Consider the following 24244-nt stretch of genomic DNA (forward strand, 5'->3'; position numbering starts at 1 on the left):
AAAATAAAAACAGGCTTTGTGGTTCTGCAAAGTTTACAGTTCCTGATGACTTTGGCCTGCAATTACGTATATTGCAAGTTGTTGGATCACTGACAAAGAGATTTTGCATTCATAGTAATGCAAATGTAAGAGCTTAACCAAGCCAGGTTGTATGAAATACCCTCCTGGAAGTTTGGAATGACTAGGATATATCTTCTGATTATATGAAGGGAAATGAAGTGGAAACATAGAAACTTGGCATTATTGCGGCATTTTAAAAAAAAATTACACTAACTACATTCAGTGTAAGAGGGTGCACTGAATTGTTTACTTGGGTAGAATGTGGTTCTCAAAGCAACCAAAGTTGTTTATTAACCATAATTCTGAAAAATGCCTTCTTGCCGGCATTCAAAATGTTTTGACCATATTGTTTGCATGGTCTCGATTCTTAGCTAAGGCTTTTGAATTATTCTTAAGCAATATTAACAAAATCTTAATTTACAATCACACTTTTGAGATAGTGAAAAGTAGTCTGCAACTTATGAAAAGTGCCAGGAAGCACCACCTCTAATGGTGTGGCCCAATGCTTCAGCAGAATCAGAATCAGAAGACCATGGGATCTAGAGAAGAATTAGGCCATTCAGCCCATCAAGACTGCTCTGTCAATCCATCATGGCTGCTTTATTGTCCCTCTCAACCCCATTCTCCTGCCTTCTCCCAGTAATCTTTGACACCCTTACTAAGCAAGACCCTATCAAGCTCTGCTTTAAATATATTCAATGATTTGGCCTCTACTGCCATCTGTGGCAAGATTCACACCTCTCTGGCTGAAAATATTCCTCCTCATTTCTATTCTAAAGGTTGTCTTTGTATTGTTAGGTTGTGCCCTCTGGTCCTGGACTCCGCCTCTATAGGAAACGTTCTCTCCATATCCACTCTAACTGGGCCTTTCAAAATTGACAGGTTTTAATTACATTACCTCCTTCTCTCCCCTGCCCCCCCCCCCACCTCATATTGCTAAACTCCAGTCAGTACAGGCTCAGAGCCTTTAAATGCTCCTCACATGTTAACCCTTTCATTTCCGTCATTCTTGTGAAGCTCTACAGAAACCTCTCCAACGGCAGAGCATCCTTTCTTAGATAAGGGGGCCAAAACTGCTCACTATACTCCAAACGTGGTCCGACCAGTGCCTTATAAATCCTCAGCGTTACATCTTTCCTTTTGTGTTCTAGTCTTATCAGATTGAGTGCTAACATTGCATTTGCCTTCCTTATCACTGACTCAACCTACAAGTTAACCTTTAGGGAATCCTGCACAAAGACTCCCAAGTTCTTCTGCAGCTCTGATTTCAGAATTTTCTGTTTTAGAAATAGTCTGTGTCTTTATTTCTTCTACCAAAGTGCATGACCATACACTTCCTTTCTCTATATTCCATCTGCCACTTGTTCATCCATTCTCCTAATCTGTCTAAATCCTTCTGCAGACTCCCTGTTTTTTCAACACTACCTGTCACTCCACCTATCTGCAAACCTGACCACAAAGCCAACAATTCCATCATCCAGGTCATTGACATATAACACGAAAAGACATCGTCCCAACACCAATCCCTGCAGAACATCACTATTCAACCAGAAAAGGCTCCCTTTATTCCCACTCTTTGCCTCCTGCCAGTCAGCAAAACTACTCTCCATGCTGGTATCTTTCCTGTAATACCATGGGCTCTTATCTTGTTTAGCTGCCTCATTTGTGACACCTTGTCAGAGGCCTGAAAATCCAAGTAAGCAGCATCCACTGGCTCTCCTTTGTCTATCTCTCCTGTTACTTCCTCAAAGAATTCCAGTAGATGTGTCAGGCAGGATTTCCCCTTAAGGAAACCATGCTGTCTTGGTCAATTTTACCATGTGCCTCCAAATACAGCAATACTTCATCCTTATTCATTGACAGCATCTTAGCAGCCACTGAAATCATGCCTAAAATTTCCTATCTTTTGCCTCCCTCCCTGCCTTAAAGAGTAGAGTGATGTTTGTAATTTTCGAGTCCTCCGGGACCGTTCGGAATCTAGTCATTCTTGAAAGATCATGACTAATGGCTCCACAATCTCTTCTGCTACCCCTTTCAGAACTCTGGGTTGTAGTCCAACTGGTCCAGCTGACTTTATCTACCTCAGAGCTTTCACCTTCTCGCTAGTAATAGCAGCTGCAGTTACTTACACCCCTGATGTTCCACAGTGAAGACTGACACAAAATACTAATTAAGTTCATCCAGCATTACTTTGTCTCCCATTGCTCCTTCTCCAGCATTATTTCCTAGTGGTTCAATTTCTACTCTTGCCTCACTTTTGCTCTTTATAGATCTAAAAAAAAGTTTATTATCACCAACATGTGTTGTGAAATTTGTTGTTTTGTGGTGGCAGTACCGAACGAGACATAAAAATGACTATACCTTACAATCTTAAAAAAAAGCACAAAAGAGGCATGGCGAGGTAGTGTTCATGAACCATTCAGAAATCTGATGGCAGAAGAGGAGAGGTTGCTCTTAAAAAGTGTTGAGTTTGGATCTTCAGGCTCTTGTAACTTCTCCCTAATGGTAGAATGAGAAAAGAGGACATGTCCCGGATAATGAGAACCTAACATTTGTTAATGCAATCATAAGGCGAGGGGGAGGGCTGGAGTGATTGAGGAATGATTTCAGGGTCTCAGAACAAGAGGCACCCATGAAAATGTTGACAGGTGGCTAAGCCCTACCACCTGCTTTGGCCTGATCTCAAAATCTGTTTAAAAAGTAATCAAGCAATGAAACAAAGCTTCAGAAGTATTTTTTAAAATAGAATAAAAGCATTGAAGTACTTCAAACATTTTTAAAAGATCTAAAGACTCTGAGGCGGTATAAAAAGTATAGTATAAAAAATTGTTAAAACTTTCTTTAATCAGTAGAATGCAAGCCCGACATTCTTCAAGTGGATCCTTCACCTAAGTGTCAGGGACTTGGCACAAATTTGTCACCCACCCCTTATCGGAACACAGCAAGATATCACAGTTGAAAAACTGCTAACAGATTTGGCACCCGTATTTGTATACCCATGAGCGGAAATCCCAACCTTGCTAGCAGTTTGTGTGCCGAAAACTGGCAGTTCCATGTGGAACTGTTGGTATTTCCCTGCAAGACTTGCTCATTATCTCTTTTGCAATTATTGCTGCTTTTCCTCTTCAGAGCTGAAGTTCTTGTGGTAGGTAGGAAGAGTTGCTAATTGTAATTCATTGCATGCTTCTTTCTCTCATTTGGTTAAAGGGAACAAAATCTTTAAGTTTACACCAGTATTTGTAATTTCTGCAAATAATGTGCTTGGGAATGCATTCTAGTTTTCTTCAAGTTCTGCTTTGATGTGCCTGTGAGAAAAGAAAAGAGCTACAGAAAATAGTCTGTTAAAAAGGAAATGTTAACAATTATCAAATCAAGGTAGGACATACAGACTCAGGGTAATTTCCCCCAGGGGACCGTGGAGCATGAGTCTTCTAATACTGATTTAAATCACTTGTTGCTGGAACTAATACTACCCCAATCCATCTAAGTTCCAAGAAACTGGATTGTGTAAGGTGGTTGGGAATTCATACTGTGCATCCCAAGTGGAAAGGCCTTTGCCATCTGGAAGAAGATCATCTTCTTCAGCTTGTTTAGCAAGATAGTGTTAACATCATTTGATGCAAAGGTCAAAGGGAAAAGTTCACCTCTTTGCCTAAGAGCCCATTTAATCCTGATTGACAGGCCTTTCATCATCACCATGTGGTTAAAATGCAGTTATATTGAGCTGTAACACAGATTTATCAGGTTCTGTTGATCCTCCTGTCTGTTAAATGTCACGTATTTATTAGGTTTTGAGTACTTTTAAGTTTATAATATTTTTAGTTTATTGCCACTTTAGTCTTATTTAATTGAATGTGTTATTGAAAGAGTTAATGATTGCCTTTTACTCTCAAACACCCAGATATTGTTGTACAGCTTTTTCTAATACCAATTCCTTTTTTTAGTGATTTGATTGCTGTGGATTTCTTTATAACTACCAGCTCATTCTGAGAGATGCATATGTGTTTTAAGTTTGCATTGTGGAGTTCTGCTTACCAGCAGAATGTTCTATGAAAATTCATAGACTATGCCATTCTTTGTCTTAACAGAAGTTTAGTTCCAATGAGGCAACTATAACACAAAAGGAATTGTTCTTTTGTTGGCTTATCGGGATATCAAGTATATCTCTGAGTTTCCAATTGGATAAAAAGTTGTGAAAAATCACAGCAGGATTATTCATGGTGTTTACTTTTTTCTTATCACATGCTTAAAGACCTGCTAAAGCAAGCAAGGAAGGTCAGTATACTATCGCTTGGCACTAAGTAAGAGAATGTTGGTTGTTAAAATATATACTCTCACAGCTGTAACAGAGAAACCAAAAGTTGAAAAAGGATTTCATGCAAGCCGTCCTAAGTCTACATAAGTTTTTATGAAATATCTGCAAGTTTGAAACTTTTTAAACTCCAAATTATATATTTATTTATATTGGGAATTTTTGTTCAATTTTCATGTTTTGATTTGAACACTTTTCAAATCTGCATTATTTGTTTCTATTAGACAATTCAGACTTTTGTCTTTTGTCTTTGCAACATATTTTTCATTTGTTGGGGCAGGGGAGGGCAAGGGACTCTAATTGATTTGAATTTATTTAAATTTTACATCCGTCCCACAATGTGAGGGTATAAAAATCTTTGTGTTACGACTCTGGCGCAATGAAGTCCAAAGGCTTGTAGAAAGAAGCTGTCCTGTAGCCTGTTAAAAATTAAAATGTGAAAATGAATTGAGTAATATAAAATAAAGGGAAATGAAATCTTACGAGATTGAATGCGAAGAAATGAATACATACTTCTAAATTGCCTTAACTTTTAATGAAAGCTGGTGGAAAGACTTCTGGTTATTGTTGACAGGGTTGTTTTCTTCTTCCTAAGCTGTTGATTATCACATTCTGGAGAACACAGGAAAAAATATATGGGTGATAATTTTGCATTAATCATAACAATGGGGCTTTTGCACCAATCATGGGGAAGAAATAAGTAGGATAGCAGTTCCTAGCATTTGCACGTGTCCAATTGGAAGTGGAAATTAGAAAATTGCAATCTCATTTACTCTCATACTTTGCCAGCATTGCTTCATCGGTAGATTTTGTACAGTATACGTATTAAGTATTGCAATGTCTGCACTCAGAATTTTAAATTATTCTAAGTTTTGTTTATGTTCTGTCTCTTTTATTTCTTTAAGCTTTCTTGCCTCTCTCCCTCAATTGTTTCTTTCCACAATGTCGATGATTCTGTAGGTTAGTAATAAAATTAGTTTGTTTAAAATCTGAAGTTAGCAGTCTTGATCGTAATTGATCATCACCTTTCTCCACCTTTCCGCCCCTTCCCTCTGATATCACATCATCTCACCTGTTCCACATGCCCTCCAGCACGTTCTCAGCTGCACTCAAATGTTTCCACTGGGGTTATGATGTGTTCTGGGTGGCAAACAGCAGGATGGGGGCAAGGATTCAAGGTATATTAATGATCAAAGAATGTATAAGTTATACAACTTTGAGATCTGTTTGCTCACAGGTAGCCACAAAGCAAGAAACCCGAAAGAACCCAATTAAAGAAGAAAAAATAGAAATAAAGATTAACATCTGAAGAGAAAGAGGGGGAGAACAAATCATGGAAACAATTGAAGTAAACAGCAACATTCTGAATCAAATAGAGTCCTCAGATTCGGACTATCGTTGTTGTCTTTGTTTGCATGATTTGTGATTTTTTTTCTTTCTTTTGCATTCAGGTGTTCATCTTTATTTTTAAAGGAATGCAAAACTTTCTGGATGAGAGATTTAATCAGCTGGGGGAGAAAGGATACCATTTCATTTGTTATTGCCACTCGTTTCTCTGTCTGACTGTGGCTTGCCTCGTGCTCTCCTGCTCCTCGCCCATTTATCCACATCAAGGAGAGCCCCAAACAACAATTCTTCAATTGTAATACTCTTCCACATTGTTCTCTTTTCCCATCCCAACCCTGTCTCCACAAGTAAGTTTTACAGTGGATTGTTAGTGTCCTCACAGGAATCTATTAGCAATTAACAAAAAAAATAGTGAATTTCCCTGTCATGACATTCGGTTTCCTTGTTGGCATCTGGTTCCTTTTAGAAGACTATGTACAAAAATACTAGATCCAAAATGGTGAGCAACTAGTTTAGTGACTGCCATAAATGTCATTTCCCTCTTTACCTATACTCTGGCAGCTTTCCTAGCCCTGGCTTCAGCTCATTTTACCAAGGTGGCATCTTGCTCTACACTGGTGGCTCAGGATTTGATCATGGCGGATTGTTTGAGTTCAATAGTGCTGTCTTTTATTTCAAGTAAGGGTTCCTCATTCTTATTTAGAAGCTATACACTGTACAAGTCCCAGATCTGCTGCATATTCCAGTTGCTGAGCAACCATGGTTACTTTATAAGAGGCCATGTAAAGTTCTTGGGCAGCTCAAAGCGTAATGAATAGCAACTGTGGTTTGATTGTGCCCACCGGGGAATTCAAAGCAGTCTACCTGATTTGAACTTGTGCAGACCAAACATTTGGAAATGTATGAATTTAGCTTTAAATCTTAAAATCATAACAATTCTGCCGCATCTATTAATAATTAAAGCCTGCATTTCATTTTCGTCTTCTTTGTGGTTTACTCCAAAGACATCAGGGATACATTTTAAAGCTGAACAATAATTTAACTGAGAATGTTGGATACAGATTCTGCCAAAAGTTAAATCTGGAATTACAAACAAATCTCTGCTTCATGACCACAAAGTCTTGTGGTGCTCTGAGCTTCACTCATGTCATCTTACTATCATCGTAATCCAGGAGATGATAGGAGTGAGCCGCCGACTTTGCACCTCTGCTTCTGAAGGTGAAGGGTTCAGGCCCTACTCCAGCTGTTTCTGGCAAGTTGAGATTGGAACTCTGGCTCTGATTTCTAGGTTGACAGCCAGTGGAGCATTTGTGCTTGATGGTGTGGCAGACCACCCTCGTGTATGGTTTGTGGCATCCTCTAATACACTTCCATTGGCTGGTAGTTACAGCCATGCGTGGAGTGCTCGCCTTCTCAGGCATGTTAATCAATCAATGCAACCACAGATGTGGTGCTCATTCTGTTAGGCATGTTAATCAGTCAGTGAGACATTTCACTGACTCTCTTCTTTCCAATGGAGGAGTGCAACCAGGCAAATACAATGACAGCCTATTAAATTGTGAGTGGAACAGTTAATCGCAAGCCACCCTTATGTGCCTGTTTTTGAAATCTGGTCAAAGCTTTTACGGGCACCTTTTAAAAATGTTCCTCCCATACGATATAACCTAACTAGAGCTTTGGAAATTTTAAAATTTGATCTTCTGTTCGGAGTTTATTGTTGCATGCTTAAATGCTCAGTAGTCCCTATATCCACATCAGTTCCTTCAGACTTTAAAGCACAATGGTGAACATACTCTGTTCATTATGCTATTTAGTGGCATAAGGAAAGCATTTGGTGTGAGTGTGTGAGCCTAAAGGTTCAATGTTTGAAACATTTTCTATTTTCAGACTTGTGGTGTTGTTGCTAAGTTAATTACACATGCAGACACAAGTCTTGGTTTAATAAAGTTACACTCAAAACTACAGAATGATTTATCTCTCCCTTCAGTTCGATGGCTGTTCATGATCCTCCTTTATCCTTTCTTCTCTCATATGCATGCTGTTACAACTCTTCAGCTTTCAGTCATGTGGGGTTACATACCTGAACCATTCCTCTTCAAAGTTAACTGAATAGCTATCTGGACCAGGAGCCCTTGCCCTTTATTCCTCTGCTTAGGCTGAGATAACTCAACTGAGTGCAAGTAATGGGTTGGGGGCCTCCCTCCCTCTGTGGTATAGCACATAACTGCACCCCGCCTAGTCCCATATGTTGCCTTTATCCATTAAGCTATGGCGGAAGCTGGGCAGCCTATGGCTCTCAGTCATTCTGTAGATAACAATGCTTTATTGTTCATCCTTTTTCCTCCAAAAACATCTCCAAATTAAAGCCCAAGTGACCTTTGGCATATATAAAATGACTAAAGTTGAATTTATCTGGGAAATAAAGTGTTACTGCAAAATATTTTGAGATATACAGAAATAAGATTCCATGAAATTTAAGTTTCCTGTGACTGACATTTGTTCTAATTTTCCTTAACTAAATGGTTATTATTGGCTAAATGGTAAATTAAAGCATTATGCTTTTGGAGTTCTTGATGATTTGGGGATTTTCTGTAATTAAATTTTACTTTTCCTATTCCTAGGAGACACCTTGGGATTCAAAAAGCTTTACATTATCATTGCTTTCTTGGTAAGAAACCAGGAAATCCGCAAAAAACAAGTTTTGAATTATTTTGAGGCTTTGGCGAGGAATTCCTCATCAGAAGCCTCTCTCAAGATATTTTAAGAGCACAACACTTAATGCAAAATATTAGCAGTTATTGGAAAAACTAGATTTTGTAATGATTGGTGGTAATTTATTGTGGTTAACACAATTATTTTGTAAGTGTGCTTTTAAGATAAAAATATCAACTTCTGTTAATCATATGGGTGGTCTGGTTCATTTGTCTGCTCATATAAAATTGACTGAAATAGTATAACATGAGAACTGTTGAAATTCAGCAGTCTTGACTGCTTTCCAGTCACCAGAGCACATTGACTTCCAAACTCTCTTTCCGTTCTGTTGGTCTTTCTATTCCAATGTTCTATCCTATGTCTACAACTTTCTCTGGTTCCAGGTTCTAGCTTGCACCATTTGTGCTCCAGGACTCAACCCATTCTGTGCAGCAACCTTTTTCCTTCTGCAAAGACTACACTACATACCTTCCTAAATAACAGTATGTCTCATCACTTTCAAAATACTTACCTAACTTTTTGTACCTATCTTTGCTGCCAATGTCTTCTTTGTAAATCAATATGCAGGTCATCTCCAGGGTGTGAGCAACCGACTTATAGATGCCCATAGATATGAATGAGCTCCCAAGATATCATTAAATTCAAAAGTTCAATGTATTATACACACTCCTCCAACACTCCCCCCCCCCCCCCCCCCCACACCCACCGCCCCAGGACATTAGCCTCTGACTTCCACTTTGGACCTGCAGACTTGCTGCAGAAGTAGGGCTTTGGCCAATGGGCGTCAATTTCTGGGCAATTAGTCAGCCTTCAGGTTTTAATTGGGTTTCAATCTTTGTATCGACTCCAGCACTTGCCGATGACAGGACCCTGAACTCCAGGCCTTGAACTCTGGGCTCGCTGATGATAGGACCTCAAACTTCAGTCTACAAACTTCAGACTCACCGACTTCCCTACCTAAGGGTTTACCTCCTGCCCGCACGAATCTCCGATTTCCCCCTGATCTTATGGGGGACTTGCTGACCTGGGAGTGGGGTGTGGAACCATTTCTTGTCCTTGCTGGTCTTTGTTGACTGCACTTACCAGCCCCACATTGTTCAAGTTGTCACTGGCCTTTGAGCACGGAGCAGAGGCCTGGACTCTGTCCTAACCTCTAACTCCCCATATCCTTGTTCCTAAATCTTATCCTTACTCCTAACTCCCCTCTTTATCTCCAAAACCATCCCTGCAAACTTGAAAGAGCAACTAAGTCTGAGCCACAGCCTCGACTGAGACAGCCGCTCGGCACCTTCTTGAACGGAAGATTTTTGGCAGCAGACACTTCTTCAACACAAGGAGAGAGGACCAAGAAGGCAATTGCTTGTCACAAACAAGAGAAAATCTGCAGATGCTGGAAATTCAAACAACACAGACAAAATGCTGGAGGAACTCAGCAGGCTAGGCAGCATCGATGAAAAAAAGTAGAGTTGACTTTTTGGGCTTGGCAGGTCCTGTCGAGGAGTCTCAGCCCAAAACGTCGATGTAGATGCTGCCTGGCCTGATGAGTGCCTCCAGCATTTTGTTTGTGTTGAGGAGATGACATATTATTTGGAGATCTCAGAGTATTTCTTCCAGATTTTCTGTGGAAAAGATGTGAGTTGGTAACACCCATTTTTTTTACTCAGCAAAGAATGCTCTATTTCAAGAAGAAATGATGTCTATTTTCTAGAAGTGCAGAAATTTCCTTTGCTATGGTTTAGTTAATGTTTATTTTCCATCCTGGCAAATGTTGACTTCTATGCAAACTTGTATACGAGCAGAAATTGTCTTGTGAGTTTCTTGAGACTATGTTATGATTGATTTGGGTTGTAATTGTACCTACTTGCCTTCATTTTATCTCTGTGTTTACTCCTGCCTTACAAAGTTCGGTTGCTCACTTAAATTACTAACTGAACAAAGACTTTTCTATTGTTCTTCCAACTGTTCATGAAGAAATATTTGATAACTTTTTTCATGATATGTCTGTCTCTGATTTTCTACCAACCATTCCAAGGGATGTTACTTTTCATGAAAATTAGTAATTGACTTAATTAAAGGTACTTTCAGGTCATAAGTACAGTAGGTCAATAGGTAGTAATACAATAGGTAGTAGGATGCTGATGTATCCTCGGTCTTTTCTCCTTATCAAGCTCATTCATAGAAATGTATATGCCTAAAAATCGATTGGGCCCATTGAGGTTTACTGAAAGTCATTATCTTGAATATCAGGCCCAGGTCAGGGCCCTTTGAAAAGTTGTGAAATTGGTTATATCTATTGAAATTATGCTGTTATTATTTCTACCAGCAAGGAAGCAGTAAGTCCTGGGACAGATAATTCTCAATAGGAATTGGAGGAAATAATTGCAACTGCTGCACTGGGCAAAAGAACATTATCAATCTCTGAAGAACCTTGCCCATACAGTACTTACCAAATGCCAGCCACATAAAAGGCTGCCACAGGGGTGAGATACAATGTAGGGAAGAGCAGAAAAAAGTAATCTTTAGCATACATGGCCATCCTGCTAACGCACGTGATCTGCAGAACTGGAGACAAAGAGACTACAAATGCTAGAAATCTGGAGCCACAGTCAAAGCATTGGAGGAACTCAGTGAGTCAGGCAGCATCAATGGACGAAAACAGGCAACTCAGTGTTTTGGGTCAAGACTCTTCTTCTGTGCTTCATCATGCAGCTGAAAGGTCTCAACCCAAAACATCAACAGTACATTTCCTTGCATGAATGCCACCAGATCTACTGAGCTCCTCCAGTGCTTTGTGTAATCTTGGAGGAGCAGGTGGCAGTGATTCGGATTTCTGAATCTGAAGGAGCAGGAGTGACCTATACAAAAAGGACAGGTTGTGCTTGAATCCCAGGGAGACCAATATCCTGGCGGGGAGGTTTGCTAAGGCTATTGGCAAGAGTTTAAACTCGGATGCTGGAGGGTGGGAACCAAACTGATGAGACTGGTGAAGAGATGGTTGGTTCACAAATAGAGAAAGTTTGGAGACAGTACAAGAGGGAGGATAGGCAGGTGATAGAGAAGGGATGCGCTCAGACAGATGGTTTGAGATGTGTCTATTTTAATGTAGTGAGTATTATGAACAAAGCAGATGAGCTTAGAATGTGGTTCAGTACTTGGAGCTATGATGTTGTGGCCACTACAGAGACTTGGATGGCTCAGGGACAGGAATGGTTACTTCGAGTGCCAGGCTTTAGATGTTTCAAAAAGGATAGGGAGGGAAGCAAAAGAAGTAGTGAAATGGCACAGTTGATCAGAGATTGTGTCACAGCTGCAGAAAAGGAAGAAGACATGGAGGGATTGTCTATAGAAACTCTGTGGGTGGAAGTTAGGAACAGGAAGCGGTCAATGACTCCACTGGGTGTTTTTTATAGACCACCCAATAGCAACAGGGACATAGCGGAACAGAAAGGGAGACAGATTCTGGAAAGGTGTAATAATAACAGGGTTGTTGTGGTGGGAGATTTTAATTTCCTCAATATCAATTGGCATGTGCCTAGAGTGAGGGGTTTAGATGGGGTGGAGTTTGTTAGCTGTGTTCAAGAAGGTTTCTTGACACAATATGTAGATAAGCCTACAAGAGGGGAGGCTGTACTTGATCTGGTATTGGGAAATGAACCTGGTCAGGTATCATATCTCTCAGTGGGAGAGCATTTTGGAGATAGTGATCATAATTCTATCTCCTTTACAATAGCATTGGTGAGAGATAGGAACAGACAAGTTAGAAAAGTGTTTAATTGGAGTAAGGGGAAATATGAGACTATCATGCAGGAACTTGGAGGCATAAGTTGGGAACAGCTGTTCTCAGGGAAATGTACGGAAGAAATATGGAAAATATTCAGGGGTTATTTGCGAGGAGTTCTGCTTAAGTACGTTACAATGAGACGGAAAGGATGGTAGGGTACAGGAACCATGGTGTACAAAGACTGTTGTAAATCCAGGCAAGAAGAGCTCATGAAAAGTTCAAAAAACTAGGTAATGATAGAGATCTAGAGAATTATAAGGCTAGCAGGAAGGAGCTTAAGAAAGAAATTAGGAGAGCCAGAAGGGACCATGAGAAGGCCTTGGCGGACAGGATTAAGGAAAAACACAAGGCATTCTACAAGTATGTGAAGACCAAGAGGATAAAATTTGAGAGAATAGGACCAATCAAGTGTGACAGTGGGAAAAGTGTGTATAGAACCAGAGGAGATAGCAGAGGGACTTAAAGAGTACTTTGCTTCAGTATTGACTATGGAAAAGGATTCTGGCGATTGTAGGGATGACTTACAGCAGACTGAAAAGTTTGAACATGTAGATATTAAGAAAAAGGATGTGCTAGAGTTTTTGGAAAGCATCAAGTTGGATAAGTCACTGGGATCAGATGAGATGTACCCCGGGCTACCGTGGGAGGTGAGGGGGGAGGTTGGTGAACCTTTGGTGATGATCTTTACATCATCAATGGGGACGGGGAGAGGTTCTGGAGGATTGGAAGGTTGCGGGTGTTGTTCCATTATTCAAGGAAGGGAGTAGAGATAGCCCAGGAAATTATAGACCAGTGAGTCTTACCTCAGTGGTTGGTATGTTGGTGGAGAAGATCCTGAGAGGCAGGATAATTGAACATTTGAAGAGGCATAACATGATTGGGAATAGTCAGCATGGCTTTGTGAAATGCAGGTCATGACTTTTGAGCCTGATTGAATTTTTTGAGGATGTGACTAAACACATTGATGAAGGTAGAGCAGTAGATGTAGTGCTTATGGATTTCAGCAAGGCATTTGACAAGGTACCCCATGCAAGGCGTATTGAGTAAGTAAGGAGGCATGGGATCCAAGGGGACGTTGCTTTGTGGATCCAGAACTGGTTTGCCCACAGAAGCAGAGTGGTTGTAGATGGGTCATATTCTGCATGGCGGTCGGTGACCAGTGGTGTGCGTCAGGGATCTGTTCTGGGACCACTCCTCTTAGTGATTTTTATAAATGACCTGGATGAAGAAAGTGGAGGGATGGGTTAGTAAATTTGCTGATGACACAAAGGCTGGGGGTGTTGTGGATAGTGTGGAGGGCTGTCACAGTGAGACATTGATAGGATGCAAAACTGGGCTGAGAAGTGGCAGATGGAGTTCAATCCTGATAAGTGTGAATTGGTTCATTTGGTATGTCAAATATGATGATAGAATATAGTATTAATGGTATTAATGGTACTTGGCAGTGTGGAGGATCAGAGGGATCTTGGGGTCCGAGTCCATAGGACACTCAAGGCTACTGCGCAGGTTGACTCTGTGGATAAGAAGGCATACGGTGTATTGACCTTCATCAGTTGTGAGATTGAGTTTAGCAGCTGAGAGGTAATGTTACAGCTATATAGGACCCTGGTCAGACCCCACTTGGAGTACTGTGCTCAGTACTGGCCTACTCATGCAGGAAGGACGTGGAAACCATAGAAAGGGTGCAGAGGAGAATTACAAGGATGTTGCCTGGATTGGGGAGCATGCCTTATGAAAATAGGTTAAGTGAACCCGGCCTATTTTCCTTGGAACGACGGAGGATGAGAGGTGACCTGATAGAGGTGTATAAGATGATGAAAGCCATTGATCATGTGGACATTCAGAGGCTTTTTCCCAGGGCTGAAATGGCTAGCACGAGACGGCACAGTTTTAAGGTGCTTGGAAGCAGGTACAGAGGAGATGTTAGGGGTAATTTTTTTTTACGCAGAGAGTGGTGAGTGCGTGAAATGGGCTGCTGGCGACAGTGGTGGAGGCGGATACAATAGGGTCTTTTGAGAGACTCCTGGAAAGTTACATGGAGAAAAAGAGGGCTGTGGGTAACCCTAGGTAACTTCTATGCTCAGGACATGTGCGGCACAGCTTTGTGGGCGAAAGAGCCTGTATTGTGCTGTAGATTTTCTATGTTTCTAATCTGCATGTTGGATGGTGTAGGGTCCATGTTATCTCAGAGCAGCTGAAGAATATTCTCAAGGTGGATCGTGAGCAGCCAGAAGTTGTGGTGTTACATTGGCACCAGTGATAATTGCTAGAAAGGGGGAAGAGATCTTGCGCAGTGAGTATAAGGAGTTAGGAAAGAGACTGAAGGTAGTAATGTTTGGATTACTTCTAGTGTCGTGTGCTAGTCAGGAAAGGAATGGGATGATAGTACAGATGAGTGAACAGCTGAGGAACTGGCAGGGTTTCAGGTGTAGGCAGAGGGGATTTGTTAGGTTGGCCACTTGATTACTAACACAATTGGATCAGCATGATATTGTGGGTTGAAGGGCCTGTTCCTGCACTGTTCTTTTCTGTATTCTGTGTTCTATGAGTAGTGTGCTTCGAGTTTCCCAGTGGCAGAGATGACATTGTGATGTATAGAACTAAATAATTTTCTTTTAAAAGTTGGGACAGTGAAAGAGTAAACATAAATGATTATACAAACATTTTGATCTTTGGGTCTGTTGGATGTTGTGATCAAAACATTGGTCAGAATGAAGCTGTTTTATTTGTTGGTGCCAAACAGTTAATTTGCTGGTCATACATAAAACTTGACTAACAATCCAGCAATGCAAGTTAAAAATCCCTCATAACAGCTGTGGAATTAAATTCAGTTAATGCTCTGGAATTTAAAGAAAACTCTAGTCTTAGGATAGATGACCATGAAACGACAGGATTGTCATAAAGCCATGTATACATGAATGTACGTTGGGGGAGGGAATCTGCCACTCTTACTTGGTTTGGCTTAAGTGTGACTAGGCCTGTATAAATAAGGTTGACTTTTACATGCCCTCTGAACAAGCTTAATAAATCACTCATTGTAACATAACCATTACAGAATTTTTTTTTAAAAAGCCAGATGGTTCACCAGGCATGGACACCAGAATTGAAGATCAAATTGTTCTTACCCTAATTGGTCTTTGCAAAGATCTTCTCACAGGTTTCTGGGTACTAGTGCCTAAATTGTTAAATCTGATTCATGAACCAACAGTCTGACGTAATCAAGTTTGAGGTATCGTGCTAAATGGACAATCTTGTAGTCTACTCCATCACAATTCCTTGGCACGTCCTGTCCCGCAAGTGGGACAAATCCAGCAGAGTTGGTGGCTGGACAAGATGCAGGAGGGTGGGTATAGTCCTGCGAAACTGCAGGCGTACCTTCAGACGCCATGAAGTGTCATGTCATCAAGTCTAACGTGGACAGAGAAGCTTGCCTGTGATTACCATCTACCATCGTACTTAAACTGATGGTTCAGGCTCCCACATCATGAATAACACTTGGAAGAAACACTGGAATTTGTTCTTGGACAGAATGGAAAGAGCAATTCAATATCCATTACCAGGAATGGCTCAATAGAACTTGCACTCTTCAAGCTGGTCAAATCCCAAAGGACACCACTGCCAGATTAGATCTGCAGTAGGTAGAGAGCACATCATCAGAAAGGACACCACCTACTTGACCTTGTCCTCAATATTCTACTTATGGCAGTTGCATCTATTCATGATATCATTCCTAGAAGTGATTGACCGCAATATTGTGTTTACAGGCAGCCAAGTGTGAACAACCTCAAACACAACGCGACAACGTCACTCAAAACTAGTCAAGACTTCTCTGAGGCTTATAAGTTCCTGCGATCTCATGCTGTCTGGAGCTTAGCTCCTGGTAGGGTCATCCACGGTGATAGGGTTCCAGACAAAATATGATTGTGAGGACTGGAAGCCCCGGTCATGGTGCAGCCACTTGAGGACCCTCAAACAGACAGCCCTAGATGAATGTCACACTCTATTTGAGTGACTGCACAGATATAGTTAAGATGTTACAGTATAATTATCTGGCATCCACGCAATGATTGTGGAAGATTGTCTGTGAGTGTTCCTTTTCCAAAAAGTCAGACAAATCCTATTTGGTTAACCTCCGTCTAAACAGCCTACTCTCAGTCATCAACACAGTGATGGAAGGTGGCATCCACAGTGCAATCAAGCAACTCTTGCTCTCCATTAACGTGATTGCCAGTTCGGTTTTCTCCGGCATGAACAATCTCCAGGTTACATTATAGTCTTAGATGTACTGAGCTCATGAGCTAAAATCGGAGACAGAATGAAAATCAGGTTGTCATTTCACTCCACTGGAAAAGCAATGGTGTCAGGTGTCCAGGCAAATGAGTATGTGTCACAGCAAGCAGGAGGAAATCTGCAGTGGCTGGAAATTCAAGCAACACACACAAAATGTTAAATTCAATTCCACAAAGTGAAAGAAGCTTAGGTGTTTATTGACCTCAGTGATAAGTGCTTTGAGGGAAAAGAATTTTTATATTGTTAAAATATTAAATGAATGTCGTTGATATGTTTCTCTGCATGAATACATTGCGCAAAGGTCTAATATCTACTATTTGCGACAGGCTAGCAGTTCTAAGGTGAGCCGCCCTTGACAAAATTAAAACTGCCTGGGAGCAACATTTAAATTTCCACACTGTCAGACGATGTATGGGATTCAGTTCTCAAGTTAGTTTACTCAACCTCTTTATGTGCCCACCATTGCCTGTTATAGTTCGAGGTCGTACACAGGGCCCATTTGTCTAAAACTAAATTATCTCGCATTTACCCAGACGTTAATCCCTACTGCGACAAATGTAAAAGGGGTGAGGCTTCCCTTATTCACATGTACTGGACATGCCCTAGCTTGGAAAAATACTGGGAAGATGTTTTCCGAACTCTATCCCAAAAAACTTAATTACAATTTGGAACCTAACCCCTTGATTGCTCTTTTTGGTACCTCCGGAGAGAGGGACACACACCTAAATCCGACCAAACGTCGCGCGGTGTCTTTTGCCTCTTTTTTTGGCCAGGTGCACAGTCTTGCTCAGGTGGAGGGATGCTGCCCCGCCCGCCCACGCATCGTGGCTCAGGGACATCATGTCCAGTCTACACCTTGAGCAGATCCATTTTTCAATTCTCAATTCAGACATAAAGTTCCAAAAGGTGTGGGGACCCTTTCTTGAATATTTTCAGAATTCCCAGCCAAACTAAAGGTCCATCCTTTCTTCCTTTCATCTGCACATAAATCCCTGACCTCCAGCATTTTCCAGTAAAATTCTACAGACTCAGATTTGTAAACAAACAACAGTCTATGTATTAGGAAAATACACCTTCTCTATACCAATGCAGCTCTGTGGGGACAAAAGTTCTGTTTAACCCTTTTTGCTAATGCAATGTGATGGCTTGGAGATGGGAATTGGGAGGGGTGGGTTAGAGCAGGGATGCAACCAAAGCATGATTATACTATGGGTGCATCTCTTTCATAGAAGTGAATTGTACACTTAATACATTTGTTATGCACTAGACAAACCCTCTTTTGTACTATTTAAAAAAACAATAAAAATATTGTTGAGAAAAAAATATTAAGTGAAAATGTGTCTAGTAACATGATATACAGTGCAATAAGGCCCTTATTGAAACAGGTTGGAAATATCAGAATTGTTGTATTATGTATTGTTAAGATGATAAAAGTTTAAATCAAGAGTTCTCTCATTGCCTCGAATGCTAAATACAAGGTATGATTTGCTACAAAATCATATAAAACCAGAATATCCCAGAGGCCATTTGCTTCCTGTTGTGTGCTCAGATATTTCATGTCAGCCATGGGGCAGTATAAGTCATGCATAGCTTATGAATTAAATCAGTCTGTAATCCTTGATCAGAACGTGCACACATGTATATCTATTGTGTACAGGCTTAGCCTCATCATAAACATCAAATTGCATCATGTAGTATCTTGACATTTGAAACTCCCCAGGCCTTTTACAGGTAATGACATTGAGGCAGTTATAAGATTATTTCTGATTAGCCACTTACACTTGGTATGTGACTGAAACTTTAGAACAACACAGAACACATGTACAGGCCCTTTGGCCCACATTGTATGCTCCGACCAGGATGCCAATTTTAACTAATCCCATCTGTCTGCTCATGGTCCATAACCTTCTTTTCACTGCCCATTCATGCTTCTGTCTAAATTTTTCTTAAGTGTTGTTCTAAATGCTTTTGCCTTTTATTTAATACTTTCCTCTTCTATTTGACCTCCCAAAATGCACACCCTAAACTTGTCCAGATTAAACTCCATATGCAATTTCTCTACCCAACTTTCCAGCTTCTGTATGTCCTGCTGTGTCCTTTGACACTGATATGGCTTAAGAGGATATAAAAGTCTCTGTCAGTGCCCTAGTAATCTTTTCCTTTTCTTCACTTGATATCATAGGATGAATTCTATCAAGTTTGGGAACTTGTCAGGACACTCAACATCTCACCTTCCTTAATATCAATGTGAAATATAATATCAGCATATTCCTCCTGATATAACCATCACCCCATGTCCTTCTCCTTGGTGGATATTCTAAAGTATCACTAATATTCTCACCCACTTTCAGTTGCTCCATACATAAATTCCCACCTTTGTCCTTGAATGGAATTGCCCTTTCCCCAGCCAACCTCCTTCTAATATAAGTATAAAATGCCATGTCTTTTTTCCTACTTGTTAAGGTCATTTTATTGGCAGCTTTAGCTCTCCTATTCTTTTTTCCACTGAAGTTGCGCCTTGGAAGGACACAACAGGCTGCCTTAGCTAAGGCTTGAACTAGCAACCTTCAGATCACTAGACCAACACCTTAACCACTTGGCCACGCACCAACTAAATTTATAATGTCTCGCTTTACCTAAGGTTCTTGAACCTTGTCATCCGTATCTATCTAAGTGCATTTTTCTTAAAGGTGGTAAATTGTCTTTGGCTTGGCTTTGCACGCATCAGTTACGCACCATTACATTTGATCTTGAGAGCAGTAGACATTGCAGCACCCTCTCCAGAGCTGGCATCCATATAATCCTGAATAAATTTCCACCACAACCAAATTCTACAAAAAACTCATTTAAGCCTCCCTATTTTCTAGCTGACTCAGCACAGGCCAGGGGATAAACCATGAATTTTTGAGCTGACATTTCAAATACTGTGACACTTTTACACTTATTTTAAAATGTTCGAGAGGTGGATACCATGTTTTGTCAGCACTTCAGCTACCTTGGAAACTTGTGAGTTTTCAAATTCGTGCATAATACCTCTGAGATCCCAAAGGATGGATATCTGCTAAATTCACATACAGTGCCCTGAACAAGAGTGGTATCTCAAAAAGGCAGCAACCAACATTAAGGATGCCCTCCATCTGGGACATGCCCTTTTCTCGTGTCCACCATTAGGGAGGAGGTATAGGAACCTGAAAACCTACAATCAATGATTTAGAACAGCTTTCTCCCCTTTTCTATCAGAATCCTGAAAAGACTACCTCATTATTGCTTACTTTCCATTATTTATTTGTATTATTTATCATTCTATGTCTTTCAACTGTACTGCTGCCACAAAACAACAGATTTCGCGTTATATAGTAATAATAGATTCCAAGGTTTCAGAGGTTTCAAAGGTACATTTAATGTATACAATATACATCCTGGAATGCTTTCTCTTCGTAACCGCTCACGAAAACAGAGGAGTGCCCCAAAGAATGAATGGCTGTTAAGTGTTAGAACCCCAAAGACGATCCCCCACTCCCCCCACTGGCAAAAAAAAGCTTTGGCACCCGCCACTGAACACTCAAGTGTGCAGCAAAAGCAACAGCAAAGACCCAGACTACCAAGGACTACGTGTTCACCCGGTATTTGACATATCACAGGTTCTGTCTCTCCCTAATAAAGGAGAAAGAGATGTTTCCATTTCACAGCGAGAGAGGAAAGACAACAAAGCAACTCACTGATCATAAATTTGATTCTAAATGATTGGATATTCCCAATGCATCACTGCCTTATGAAATAATTCTACTTACAGTAAATGCTACTCAATTCTGATTTCTGTCTGGAAGTTAATGTTTTCAGTATTTTCTGTCTTTTTTCATTTATGTGACATTTGCTAATGCAATAAATATTTTGAATGTGTTCTGATTCCTACATTCAGATTTGAATTTGATTATGAAAGAGTATCAGGTCATCTGTTCTCTAAAGATGTGAGCTTTAGTAATTTGTATATTTTGGTTGTAGTACAGAGTACCAACTGCCCCTGAGTTTCAGTGTGTCCCAAAAGTGGTATCAAATTTAACAAATTTTGTTAATTGTACATCAGTGATGATGAATTCTTTCGTCATCAAGCCTGCCAGGAGAGATTAAGTTTGTTTTAAGAATTATAAGTGCTCAGTGTTTGTGACAGTGCATGTGGAGGAAAATGAAATTAAGTAATTTACTCTCTCATTCAAAGTAGTTGATAACTGGTTTTCCTAACTTGAGTCATTATTCTGCTGTTCTAATTATTTGTTTTGATTTGTAGTAATGTACACTATCTGCGGTTTTTGTGTCAATCTGCCTTTATTCCGTATCTTTGTACGTGCTCTATGTAAGAATTCCATGGTGAACTCCAACACATAAATAAAAAATGTTGTTGCATGTGAATGGACCATGTTAAATTCTTTTAGGAATAATACATAGTGTATCAAATGTAACATTCGTTTTTTTTCATCCAACATAAGAAAAATGAAGCAGTTTATAAAACCATTGGTGTGGTGACATTGAAATTCAACACATTACATTGCCAAGTGGTAGATGACTTTGTGCCCATACATGTTGATCATGCTGTTAATTATGCAGTTGGGGATGTGCTCTAATGGCTCTAAATTAGCTGGAAAGGAGAGTGGTTCATTCTGCCTTGAATCATTCCCTGGTTGACAGTTTCAGCAAAATGATCTTTTTCTATGTTGATAGCAATTTGTTATAGCAAATTGTTGTTCTTGGTGACAAATAGTTTGAATAGGTGAGGTAACACTCTCCCCTCACTTAAGTATGTCCTGCCAGTTGGAAATCATAAGCATAGAACATAGACAACCTACAGCACAATACAAGCGCTTCGGCCCACAAAATTGTGCCAAACACGTCCCTACTTTAGAAATTACTAGGGTTACCCATAGCCCTCTATTTTTTTAAGCTCCATGTACCAATCCAAAAGTCTCTTAAAAGACCCCAACATATCCACCTCCACCACCATTGCCGGCAGCCCATTCCACACTCTCACCACCCTCTGAGTAAAAAAAAACTTACCCCTGACATCTCCTCTTTATCTTCTCCCAAGCACCATAAACCTGTGCCCTCTTGTGGCAGCCATTTCAGCCCTGGGAAAAGGCCTCTGACTATCCACACGGTCAATGCCTCTCATCATCTTATACACCTGTATCAGGTCATCTCTCATCCTTCGTCACTCCAAGGAGAAAAGGCTGTTCACTCAACCTGTCTTCATAAGGCATGCTCCCCAATCCAGGCAACGTCCTTGTAAATCTCCTCTGCACCCCTTCTATGGATTCCACATCCTTCCTGAAGTGAGACAACCAGAACTGAGCACAGTACTCCAAGTGGGGTCTGACCAGGGTCCTATATAGCTGCAACATTACCTCTCAGCTCCTCAATTCAATTGCACAATCAATGAAGGCCAATACACTGTATGCCTTCTTAACCACAGAGTGAATCTGCACAGCTGCTTTAGGCATTCTATGGACTCTGACCCCAAGATGCCTCTGGTCCTCCACACTGCCAAGAGTCTTACCATTAATACTATATTCTGCCTTCATATTTGACCTACCAAACTGAACCACCTCACACTTACCTGAGTTGAACATCTGCCACTTTTCAACCCAGTTTTGCATCCTATCAATGCCCTGCTGTAACCTCTGACTGCCCTTCACACTGTCCGCAACACTCCCAACCTTTGTGTCATCAGCAAACTTACTAACCCATCCCTCCATTTCCTCATCCAGGTAATTTATAAAAATCACGAAGAGTAAGGGTCCCAGAACAGATTCCTGAGGCACACCACTGGTCACTGACCTCCATGTAGAATATGACCCGTCTACAACCACTCTTTGCCTTCTGTGGGTAAGCCAGTTCTGGATCCACAAAGCGAAGTCCCCTTGGATCCCATGCCCCCTTACTTTCTCAATAAGCCTTGCATGGGGTAGCTTATCAAATGCCTTGCTGAAATCCATATACACTACATCTACTGCTCTTCCTTCATCAATGTGTTTAGTCACATCCTCAAAAAATTCAATCAAGCTCGTAAGGCACGACCTGCCCTTGACAAAGCCAATGCTGACTATTCCTAATCATATTATACATCTCCAAATGTTCATAAATCCTGCCTCTCAGGATCTTCTCCATCAACTTACCAACCATTTAAGTAAAACTCACTGGTCTATAATTTCCTGGGCTATCTCTACTCCCTTTCCTGAATAAGGGAACAACATCTGCAACCCTCCAATCCTCTGGAATCTCTCCCATCCCCAAAGATGATGCAAAAATCTGCTTGATATTTTCACTGTCTCTGGTTCTTCAATGCTACTGGGTCTAAATCATGAAGACACTCTCACTGTGGAAGTGCCTACACCAAAATGGCTGTAATAGCTCAAAAAGACAGCTTACCACCACCTTCTGAAGAGCAATTACAGATAGGAAATGAATGCTGGCTTTCCTGGTGAAGTGCAGGTTCTAAAAAATTATTTTTAGAAGACTTTATTTATCACTCAATTTCCTAAACTAGGTATGATTTTTCATAAGAACATAAGAAACTAGCAGGAAGGCAAATTTAATGCAATGCCTGGTATAGTAATGTACCTTCCTCTGATATCTCAAAAGCTTTATACTATTTTTACATACGTTTTCTTTTTCTACCTTCTCTGGTCTTATTGAACCAGATATGAGGGGTGGAGTGGTTTGAAGATAGTTTGTTCTCTGCTATTAATCTTGAGCTGAGAGGATTTCAGGAGCAATCTGGTGTGAAGTTTTCTCATTTGTTCAGACTATGATAGGTTGAATTGGACCTGTGTATGCTATCCTCTGATTTATATTTATTTGAAACTCGGAAGTGTAATTCTTTTTGATATCTAACAAAACCTTTCGGTAGTAAACTGGAAGTTTTGCAGATCCTAATGTAATTTTTAAAGTCTTGAGGCATGAATCAAATTTGTAGATATGTTCAAATCGAATCTTTAACAACTAGTAAATTTACTGCGTTTGATACTGTAGATGCAAGTTCAGTTATTAATGGAGTAGGAGAGTCTCCTTATTGTGCATTTGTTAATTGTATTGCACCACCACTGAAATAATCCTCTCAGCATTGCTGTGCATATTGTTTCATTCTTTAGTAATAAGTAATAGTGTTTCAAAAAGGGAGAATCTTGCCGAAGTACAGGTTACATTTTGGAAGTAAGATTCCATTCGGGCAATATGAACTGAGGCTTTGATCTTAGTTCCTTTGAGAGAAAATTCATCTTCTAAATATGCTTTTCGATATTATGATAGTTTTCAGCGATTTGTTGAAAGCTCTGCTGGTATGCATACTGCAACTGCTGTTTGTATTTTATTTGAAAGAGAATATGGCAAGTGGTATTGAAGCAGGCAGAAGCGTGGCAGTTTGACTCTAAAACTACTTTGATAGAATGGCAGTGTGTGAAATTGAAGAATTGTTCCTTTTGTACACTTTCCTGTTCATGTTCCATCTACGTGCTTGATTGAGTCTTGTCCATAATCGCTGCTCTGCTTTCAAGTACAAACATACACACAGATGCTGAAGGGCTACTTATGTTTTGACACTGCACCTGATTTCTGCATGTATTTGTCTTCTGATTGCTGGATCCAGCCATTTATCACTTGACTTTAAAAGGAATGTGTTCTATTTTACTTGTACTGCTATCTTTTTATTAATAGATCGGAGCTGCGTCCATATTCATTCACCAGTCTTTCAG

The 24244-nt window shown here is 40.4% G+C and overlaps 1 protein-coding gene and 1 long non-coding RNA gene across 3 annotated transcripts in view; one reads left to right on the forward strand and one right to left on the reverse strand.

Moving 5' to 3' along the window:
* stx8 (syntaxin 8) overlaps positions 1–24244 on the forward strand; it is a 192335-nt gene that overhangs the window by 100496 nt on the left and 67595 nt on the right. The gene's annotated exons all lie outside the window — the stretch shown is intronic.
* LOC132380091 (uncharacterized) overlaps positions 4207–24244 on the reverse strand; it is a 42427-nt gene continuing 22389 nt past the window's right edge. The window contains exons 4-5 of the long non-coding RNA XR_009507638.1: positions 4886–4984; positions 4207–4791 (exon numbers count right to left, since the gene is read on the reverse strand). This is a non-coding gene — a long non-coding RNA (uncharacterized LOC132380091). The remainder of the gene's footprint in view (positions 4792–4885; positions 4985–24244) is intronic.

Source organism: Hypanus sabinus, chromosome 23 (assembly GCF_030144855.1).
Source record: "Hypanus sabinus isolate sHypSab1 chromosome 23, sHypSab1.hap1, whole genome shotgun sequence".
Taxonomy (NCBI): domain Eukaryota; kingdom Metazoa; phylum Chordata; class Chondrichthyes; order Myliobatiformes; family Dasyatidae; genus Hypanus; species Hypanus sabinus.